General features: G+C 40.4%; 1 non-coding gene across 1 annotated transcript; it reads right to left on the bottom strand.

Annotated features, from left to right (window-relative positions):
* Positions 1–9,562: 9,562 nt before the first annotated feature.
* Positions 9,563–9,634, bottom strand: TRNAA-AGC. Its single transcript has one exon. It is a non-coding gene; the product is annotated as a tRNA-Ala (tRNA).
* Between the last annotated feature and the right edge of the window lie 866 nt (positions 9,635–10,500).

Here is a 10,500-nt window from a genome sequence, read left to right as displayed (position 1 = left end):
CCTTAATAAGCCTCAGGGCAGAGGTGCTAACTTGTTTTTCTTTGTTCTTTAATTCTTGTTGGGCTATGGGTTGGTGGCTTTAAAGTCGGATGGATTTAATTACAGGGAACACCTAAATATTGCCAAATTCCTCCAAACAATGAAAATCATACATATAATATATCATGATTCTGCGACTATTCTGGCATATCTTTAAATCTCATCACACAATAACAAAATAACAAAATCAGGTTTACATTGTTATGGCTGAAGGTGGGTAATTTGTAATCAGAATTACAATTCTCTGGAGCACAGTTGAGGATAATGATGATGGTGATGATGATGATGATGATTTTTTTTTTTTTGAGTTGTAGTTCTCACCCTGTTGCTCAGGCCGGAGTGCCGTGGCATGCTCATGGCCACCACAGCCTCGACCTGCTGGGCTTAGGTGATCCTTCAGCCTCAGTCTTTCAAGTAGCTGGAACTACAGGCATGTGCCACCACACCCAGCTAATTTTTCATGTATTGTAGAGACGAGGTCTCACCATCTTGCCCAGGCTGGTCTCGAACCCGTGGGCTCAGGCAATCTTTTCACCTCAGCCTCCCAAAGTGCTGGGATTATAGGTGTGAGCCACCACGTCCAGCCAATGATTATTATTTTGAGACAGGGTCTCACTCTGTTGCCCAGGCTGGAGTGCAGTGGTGCAGTCATAGCTTACTGCAGCCTCCAACTTCTGAGCTCAAATGATCCTCCTGCCTCAGCCTCACAAATAGCTAGGGCTATAGGCATGCACTATCAGCCACAAAGCCCAGCTAATTTTTTTGTTGTTGTTGGGTAGAGGTGGGTGTGGGAATGGGATTGCTATGCTGCACAGGCTGGTCTCCAACTCCTGGTCTCAAGTGATCCTCCCACTGAGGCTTCTCAAAGTGCTGGGTTTACAGGACTGAGCCACCACACCAGTCCATCACCCCTTAAGAGTTAGCTTTGAGCTTTATTTTAGGAATGGCCTGAGCTATTTACCTTAAGATACTTTGCACTCATATGCTACTTTTTTTGACTGTCATATATGCAACCTATCATCTAGGGTACATTGTATTGTAAGCCAATTTTTTACCTTCATGTTGAATAAGGTTTGGTCTGGTTCACGTTTTTCTTTTCTACAAGACCAGAATTACTGACACAATCTTGAACAAAGGGCTATGCAAACCATGTGAAAATATTTTTGTCAAAAGACTGGGGACAGAACACAGATAATTGCAAGGATATAATAAGTAGTAAAGATTATAATTACATGCATGAGGTTCTCAGTTCTATCTTTGAGATCTCCACTTTATGTCTTCCTCACAAGGGACAAAATGAAGCAAAGCCTCTAACTGCTCACAGACATATCCAGAAACAATATTTAACTAGAAGTCTGGGCAATCTTGTGACTCAGTCAAGTTGACCCATAAAATTATCATATTTATGAATATGTTAATTTTTTCTCAGGTACTGTTTGCTTCTAAGGTACTCTACACCTTTAACAATCCATTCAGCCAGGCTCGATGGCTCAGCCTGTAATCCCACCCCTTTGGGAGGCTGAGGTGAGTGGATTGCCTGAGCCTGCGGGTTCGAGACCCGCCTGGGCAGCGAGACCTCATCTCTACAATAAATCAAAAAATCAGCCGGGCGTGGTAGCGCATGCCTGTAGTTCCAGCTACTTGGAAGGCTGAGGCGGAAGGATCGCCGGAGCCCAGCAGGTCAAGGCTGCAGTGGCCGGGAGTGGCCACTGCACTCCAGTCTGGGCGACAGAGTGAGGACTTCAACTCAAAAAACAAAAACAAAAGCAAAAACAAACAAATAAACCCAATCCATGCATTCATAGCTTATTTCACTCCTCTTGCTTTGTCACTGCTAGTCTTTACTTTCAATCTTACCACTTCTTGGTACAGTTATTCTAAAGAAGCTATGTAAAAATGTCATTTTGATGAACAATCAGAACAGTCAGTAGTTCATATACTGGGGATGTGGTTCAGTGGTGAAAATTGGAGAACCCAGATTTTGATCCTCAGTACTTCCCCTTTCCACTTGCCTCTTTAAAGGGTGACACATTGCCTAAATTCTGTAAACAAAACAAGGCTTTTTTTTTTCTTTCTCCTTAGCAACTTTGAAAATAGATTAAAACACCAGAAGTGTAGGCAGTTAAATACAGGCATATATGTTTATTTAGTTTTTTAATTAATGTATTAGTTCATATGCTAGTTGGCTTGGTAGGTTACATGCTGATTCTGGGTAGACTTTTGATCTTTATAAAGACCTTTTTTTTTTTAAAAAGTCAGATTCATACTCTGTCATCAGGCTGGAGTGCAGTGGTATGCTCATGACAGCCTTGATCTGCTGGGCTCAGGCGATCCTTCAACCACAGCCTTCCAAGTAGCTAGAACTACAGATATGCACCACCACTCCTGGATAATTTTTAAAAAACTTATTATAAAGATGAGGTCTCACCAAGCTGCCCACGCTGGTCTTGAATCCCTGGCTCAGGAAATGCTCTTGCCTCCGCCTCCCAAAGTGTTGGGATTACAGGTGTCAGCCACCATGCCCAACCTAAGCACCTCTTCTTTGAGTGGTAAATTTAACTTATCCTTTCACAAAGTTTGCAGTATCTTTTTACTCTATGTCTTGTCTAATATCACATGAGAAATGCTTTCTCTCTTTTGGTTCCAGCAAAGAAAGTTATCTATTTTAAGTTATTGTCCTGGCCAGGCATGGTGACTAACACCTGTAATCCTAGCACTTTGGGAAGTTGAGGTCATTTGTCTTGCAATAACACTATGACCTTTGCCATGATGAAGTAATTTACTGTAACTTCTTTTCTTCTGGGTTTTCTTTTGAAGCCAACTGCTTTTAAGTAACATATAATAAAAAATACATACGATGAAATAGGATGAATTCACATTATAGGTTAGAACAGGAGAGCAGGCCTTCTTCAATAAGGGGAATTGGTTCTGAAAGAAAAAAATTTCTACAAGAAGTAGCTGAATACATAAACTTTCTCTCCATATTAACTCTACTCTGGTGCTCTGTCAGTAAGCAAAAAGTTATTATGTTGTTTTATTACTATTATTTTTTTTATTTTGGAGATGAGGGTCTTGCTATGTTGCCCTTTTAGCTCTAGAACTCTCCATGGTGTTAGCTGAGTCTGTCAGGCTTGCATCATAGCTTGACTTCTTCCTCTTCTCAACCCTGTGTCTACTCAATGCCTTCTACAGATGTAGATCCCAAAGATGTTCCATAATAAATAGCCCGCACATTAAATTCTATCTCAAGGTCTGCTTCACAGAGAATCTAATCTGTGACACCAAGGCACTATGCTCCTGTATATATGGGAGAAATTCTAAAAAAATTCACGCAGGGACATGTGGGAAGATTTTTATTGCAACATTTATTATATTCAAAGAAATTTAGAGCCAATCTAATGTGTGTTTCTAAAGGAATGGGAAGGTAAAATGAAGTTGTTTGAGATATAGGAAAAAACAAAAAATGTTATTCTTACTTTCACACTCACTTCAACACAGAGTACTTTATTGCTGGTCACCAAAATTTGTGCGAGTTTTTTCCCACACTAATCAGTTCTCCACTGGACACCAGGTGGGTGTTCTATAATATAACTAATTTCTGACACTATCTACCTAGAGTTAAAGTAGGTTAGAGTAGCCACAGGTTAAAAACTCGGTCTCACAAGACTGCTCATACACACACACACACACACACACACACACACACACACACACACACACACTCAAATTCCAGTTATAAGTCTCAGGTTGTGACCTGTACTTCTAAGCTTTTTCTTTTATTTCCTTTTTTTCTTTCTTTGAGTTGGAGTCTCACTCTGTTGCCCAGGCTGGAGTGCAGTGGCACACTCATGGCCACCACAGCCTCAATCGCCTGGGCTCAGGCTACCCTTCCACCTCAGCCTTCCAAGTAGCTGGCTTATTTTGTTTATTTATTTATTTTGATTTATTGTAGAGATGAGGGCTCAGCAAGTTGCCCAGGCTAGTCTCAAACCTCTGAGTTGAGGCAATCCTCTTGCCTCGGCCTCCCAAAGTGCTGAGATTACAGGCGTGAGCCATCGTGCCTGGCCTGAGTGACCTGTACTTCTAACCAACCAATTGTAAGTTGGCACTTCCCATGACCCTCTCTTTGGGCTCAATTAATTTGTTAGAGTGGCTTACAGAACTCCAGGAAACTTTTCTTACATTCACCTTTTTATTAAAAAGGATATTACAAAGGATGCAGATGAACAGTTAGGTGGAAGAGGTGTATTAGAGCAAAGTATGAGAGAGGATTTAAAGCTTCTATGCCCTCTCTGGACACACTACTCTCCAGGAACCTTCAGAAGCTTTCTGAACTCTGTCTTTTTGGGTGTTTTATGGAGGCTTCATTATATTGGCATGATTGATTAAATCATTGACCATTGGTGATCAACCCAACCTTTAATCCATTTCCCCTCATTGGAGGTTGGGGGGTGGGCCTGAAATTTCCAATCCTCTAATCACAGGGTTGGTTCCCCTGGCAATGAGCCCCCATCCTGAAGCTACCCAGGAGCTCACCAAGTGTTTCCTCATTAGAACAAAAGATGTTCTTTTTGTAGAGATGAGGTCTCACCAAGTTGCCGGGGCTGATCTCGAACCCACAGGCTCAGGCAATCCACTCGCCTCGGCCTTCCAAAGTACTGGGATTACAGGCTGAGTCACTGAGCCTGTCCAAGATGTTCTTCACATCTCAGGAGATTACAAAGGTTTTAGGAATCTCATATCAGAAACTGGAGTCAAAATCAAATATTAGAAAAAAAGATTCTCCTAGTGTCCTATCTACAAGAATTTCAGAAACCCAATGTCAGGAACCAGGAGCAGAGATATATATATTTCTTAGTATATCACAATATCATAGTGGTAGACATATATCATGAACTACTCTGCATTCATTACAAACAATGAACAAGATACATACGTAGCAACATACAAAACATCATGCTTATTTTAAAGAGTAAGAAACATATTAAGACTATAGGTTATAGCATTTACACAAATTAAAAATATATGCACAAAAGCAACATAAGTTACAAGAAGACATACAAATAAAAAGACACATTAAAAACATTTACATTATTGTATATGATGGGAGGAATCTAAGGCAAGAAAGGAGAAATGGAATTTTTAAAAAAGGAACAGTTGAGTGTGATGACTCGCCTGTAATTCCAACACTTTGGGAGGCAGAGGTGAGAGGATTGCCTGACCCCAGGGGTTGGAGACAAGCCTGGGCAACATGGCAAGACCTCATCTCTACAATACATCAAAAAATTAGCTGGGTGTGGTAGTGCAAGCCTATAGTTCCAGCTACTTGGAAGTATAAAGTGGAAGTATGGCCTGAGCCCAGCAGATCAAGGCTGTGATAGCCGTGAGCGTGCCACTGCACTCCAGCCTAGGTTACAGAGTGAGACTCAAATAAACAAACACACACAAACAAACAAACAAAAACACATATGCCAATATGAGAGGAGACTTCAACAAACTGATTAGGATAATGTGTAATGAAGAGAAGATCATGATTATCTTAAAGCTACCTGAAGTCAAATAAAAATAAAATTTAAAAAAAAGTGTATACTGCACTGATTCTCAAGAAATTGAAGACCTTTTTATAAAGTAGAAATTTAAAATATATGTATATTTTAATATAAAATATAGAATCAATATAAAATTTATAACTTTTTGCTTTAAACTTTTATTTATTTGCTTTAAGTACTTTTTTGGGGGAGAGGACACCACCCTTCCACTCAACTAATCAAAACATTTTACAGCCCAGGGGTTTTTACTTTTTATATCTATTGTGCTGTGAATTCATAGAGATTAGCTTCTAGAAACTTAAGCTCCTTTCCACTGGTTCTCACAAAGTGATGCCTCTCTGGATGTAGTAGGCAGATGCTTCAGTGAACCCAGCAACCTTTCTCTTTGGCTTCCTTCTTTTTCTGATCACCTTCCTTCACACATTTCAGGAAGCTATCTGGGCTCTTTGAAAGCATATGAAACTAAATATGTACATTAATCCTCTTGGCAAGAATACTGCCCTTTGCCGGGCTTGGTGGCTCAGCCTGTAATCCCGCGCTTTGGGAGGCGGAGGTGAGTGGATTGCCTGAGCCCGCGGGTTCGAGACCCGGCCGGGCAAATTGGCGAGCCCTCATCTCTACAATAAATCAAAAAATTAGCCGGGCATGTAGCACGCACCTGTAGTTCCAGCTACTTGGAAGTCTGAGGCGGAAGGGTAGCCGGAGCCCAGCGGGAAGAGGCTGCGGTGGCCGGGAGCGGCCACTGCACTCCAGTCTGGCTGACAGTGAGACTCCAACTCAAAACAAAAACAAAAAAACAAAAACAAAACCCCTGTCTCCCACCCCTAGGCTCAAATATATTTTGTTTATTGTTATTAATTTTATCCTTAATTTGTTTGTTTACAAAATGCCAACAGCATGCTGGGTAACTAGGGACTCTTCCAGTTTTGGCATGATAGTTTTTGTGGGGCATTCCTCTTTGAACAGTGCTCATTCCTTTGAGGTCTATAATATCACCTTTCTTATAGATTTGCATGTATGTGACCAAAGAAACAACTCCATATTTTCTGAAAAGTCTAAAGTACTTATAGTTGGTACCTTTCTTCTTTCCTTTTGTGTTCATTTTGGTGAAACACTGGGAGATGACAGTTTTAACCAAAAGAAAACTGTTTTGGATATTTTTTTAAATGAAGTAGGGATCATATTATAATGAATACCCTGGTACCTATCACACAGCTTCAGGATTTATTATCACTTTGTTGTTCTTTTATCTTTAATAACTTTTACTCTATAAATTTTCCTTTCTCCCCAGAATATGTCAAATGCCAGACACAGTATTAATTTTATCCATAAATATTTTGATACATATAACTAATGGTTATAAACTTTCTTTTTAACAATACTACAATAATATCACAACCAACAAAATTACAAAACTATCTTAATATAATCTAATGCTCAGTCCATGTTCATTTGTTTCATTTTTCAATTATTTTGTTTGAATCAGGATCCAAATATATTTTGTTTGTTGTTCTCCTTGCATTTCATTTAATCTGTATCGGTTCCACCTTTCTCTTTTTTTATGCCATTTCTTTCTTTCTTTTTTTTTTTTTTTTTGAGTTGGAGTCTCACTGTCGCCCAGACTGGAGTGCAGTGGCTGCTCCCGGCCACCGCAGCCTCAACCTGCTGGGCTCCGGCCATCCTTCCACCTCAACCTTCCAAGCAGTTGGAACTACAGGTGCACGCTACCACGCCCAGCTAATTTTTTTGATTTATTGTAGAGATGAGATCTTGCCTGCCCAGGTGGGTCTCGAACCCGCGGGCTCAGGCAATCCACTCACCTCAGCCTCCCAAAGGCGCGGGGGATTACAGGCTGAGCCACCGAGCCCGACTGCCATTTATTTCTTGAGGGTCAGTTTTTTCAGGAGAATTTTGGATTTATCTGATTTCATCCTTATGATGTTATTAGACACATTCCTATATTTCCAATATTTACTGTAAACAAATAGCTTCATCTATTTGACTACATAAAGATTTATTATTTTTTGAGTCAGGGTTGCACTCTGCCACCCAGACTGGAGTACAGTGGTACAATCACTCAAACTCTTGGGCTCAAGTGATCTTTCCACCTCAACCTCCTGAGTATCTGGAACTTCAGGTGAGCACACTACCACACCAGGCAAATTTATGAATATTTTTTCATCGAGACAAATTCTCACTATGTTGCCTAGGCTGGCCTTGAACTCCTGGGCTCAAGTGATCCTCTTGCCTCAGTCTTCTAAAGTGCTGGGATTACGGGGAGTGAGCCACCATGCCTGACTAAAGAGCTAATTTTCAAAACAACTATTTTATTGGTGGTCCTGGATATGTGTATGTGAGTCACATCATGTGTGACTGCTCACATTAGATCATGTAAAATGTAGCTTTGGTGTCTGGTGGGTCTATCTGCTCCATCCATTCTAGGTGTTCCCACCCAATTTCACCTCATTGTTGTAGCAATCATTGATGATTGTGACCTGGATGCATTATAGCAATATTATTAATAGTTGCACATGTTAACTCCAATTTTGTCATTATTCCTATATTTATTAGCTATGATTTCTATGAAGGAAATCTTTTCTTTGTCAACTATACTTATCCTGAAATACATTCCATGTGGGAGAGATAGGATAAATGCCTGATTCCTTTTCTTCATTTGTCAGCTTTCAAAATAAAATTTATATTAAAAAGTCTTCAAAGGTTGAGTATGGAAAGGTGTGTGTGTGATGGAAAGGCGTGTGTGTGTGTGTGTGTGTGTGTGTGTGTGTATGGAAATTTTAAAACTGTTTTTTTTTTTTTAACTGGGGGAATTTTTTTGTTTGCTTGCTACTTTACTAAATACTCTATGTGTAATAGCTTTTCCATTTTAAGAGGTGGTTTTCACATGTGTAATCCTGCCAAGATATAGTGATAGCTTTCTCTTTCTATCTAATAATTTTTTAATTATTTTTTCATGTCTAAATGCTTTGGCTAATACATTTATTACAACATTAACTAGTAGTGAAGATAATACATATCTTTGCCTCGTCACTAAAAAAAATTAAATGTATTTAATTACAAAATACCTTTAAAAGACTTAAATAGGTGGTACAGACAATAGGAACTTATTAACATTTTCTATTACGCAGAATTATTCTCCAAAATAAAAACATTTTCTAGAAATCAATAAGTTAAAAAAGAACAATTTTCTTTTCTCATGTTATGTATTTGATTAATATTTCAGACTAGCTCTGGCCTAGGCAAATCAGTTTTGATTTTTTGATTGGTTAACACATGAGGGTGTTGTGGGATACTTGCTTGAATTATGGTCAGCGGAAGTGGTCATATAGTTAAGTATATTTGTAAAATGAACCTCACATGCCATTTATTTTCCTTGAAATTTTCTTGAATGAGAGATATTTGGATGCTTGTTCTCTCTCACTCCCATTGAGCTATCTAAGCAAAGTTCTGTATTCATTCATTCAACCAGTCAATGCCATTTGTATCATTCAGTTTAAGGCCTGAGACGCACAACACACTGTAACGGCATTTTATTGTCCTTTTTTTGTCTACACCACACAGTAACAACAGGGGGCCCCGGCTTCCAAAATCTGATGATTCAAGAAAAGGTGAGGTGTGGGGTGGTTGCAAGCTCAGAAGGAGGAAACTAGTAAGATATTTTTTCTGCTATTATACTTTCATAGTGTTCTTTGCTCCAATAAATCTCCAGAATTCAAAAAAGAAAAAGGTAAATGAAACTGAGAGTCTAAAATCCAAAGAAACCAGCTATTAATTTCCAAAAGTAATGTTTGTGATGTAGGGTTCAGGATATTCCAGTTTGTGGCAAAGCTCTCAGTTACTAAGAACCACAAAGACAGAAAACGGAATGGAGGGAGATGCCAGGTTTAATAGAAGAAATGAAAGTAGATGTGGAGATAGAAAGTGCTTTAATCACAAACACAGCCTCCCAAAACTGGTGGAGGTGCCGGGGATTGAACCCGGGACCTCGTACATGCTAAGCACGCGCTCTACCACTGAGCTACACCCCCAACCGCAACCAGGTTACTTTGCATTCCTTTCGTGATTTATAAGCATTATTTCTTTGCTTCTTAAAAATTTAGTCAATTGCAAGAGAATCGTGAATATACATTCCCCGATTTGTGAAACAGCTGAGCTGGATCCTACACAAGCAGCATCAGAAGAAAGCAACAAAATGAGATTACAAAGGAAGGCGGCAGAAAGCCGCCTTTCTTTCCAGCTTAATTTCCTGCTCTTTCCAACCTAAGGCCCCCGGAAGACAAGGCGGGCGGCGGCGCAGCTCGGGTACCAGCTGAGACCACCGCGTTCGGCGGGAACTGGGGGGAATCAAAGGGGTTCCTAGCCTACCGCGTTCCAGTCCCCGAGCCCAGCCCCTTTCTTGGAATAATGATCCTCAAATTGTCCCCGTCTCCAGAAGCCAAGAACGTCCTCTGAACGTTTCGTGGTGATGGCGGGGAGCATCCTGTGAGCTCAAGATGTTATGGATTCAGCACAAGGACAACCTGGAAACCCCAGCCCAGGTGAGAGGCATCACACAGGCGCACAGATCCGCGTCGGGAACAACGTTTACCTCCTGCAAAACCCTGACGGTCCCCTGCTAAGAGCAGTTGGTGGGGGTGGGGTAGGATAGGATGCTGCTGGAATAAAAGGTGATTAAGTGAGACAGAGCTGGCTTCTGTTTCGTAGCGCCCAGATTAGAGGGGACGGGGAGCAATGAAGAATTATTGGTTCCTCGAATGGTTTTTGAAGAAAGCTTCCTATATTTTACAGACGTGGCCCGGCCCAGTCCAAATTCACAGCAGTTGACTTCTTGAGCACCTCCAATGCAAACTGCCTTTCTCAAACAATTTCAAACTTAACTACAAAGCTGAAAAAA

This window comes from Carlito syrichta, unplaced genomic scaffold (genome assembly GCF_000164805.1).
Source record: "Carlito syrichta isolate Samal-C Ts95f unplaced genomic scaffold, Tarsius_syrichta-2.0.1 Scaffold307028, whole genome shotgun sequence".
In the NCBI taxonomy this organism is placed as follows: domain Eukaryota; kingdom Metazoa; phylum Chordata; class Mammalia; order Primates; family Tarsiidae; genus Carlito; species Carlito syrichta.
This window is presented reverse-complemented; position numbering and strand designations above follow the sequence as displayed.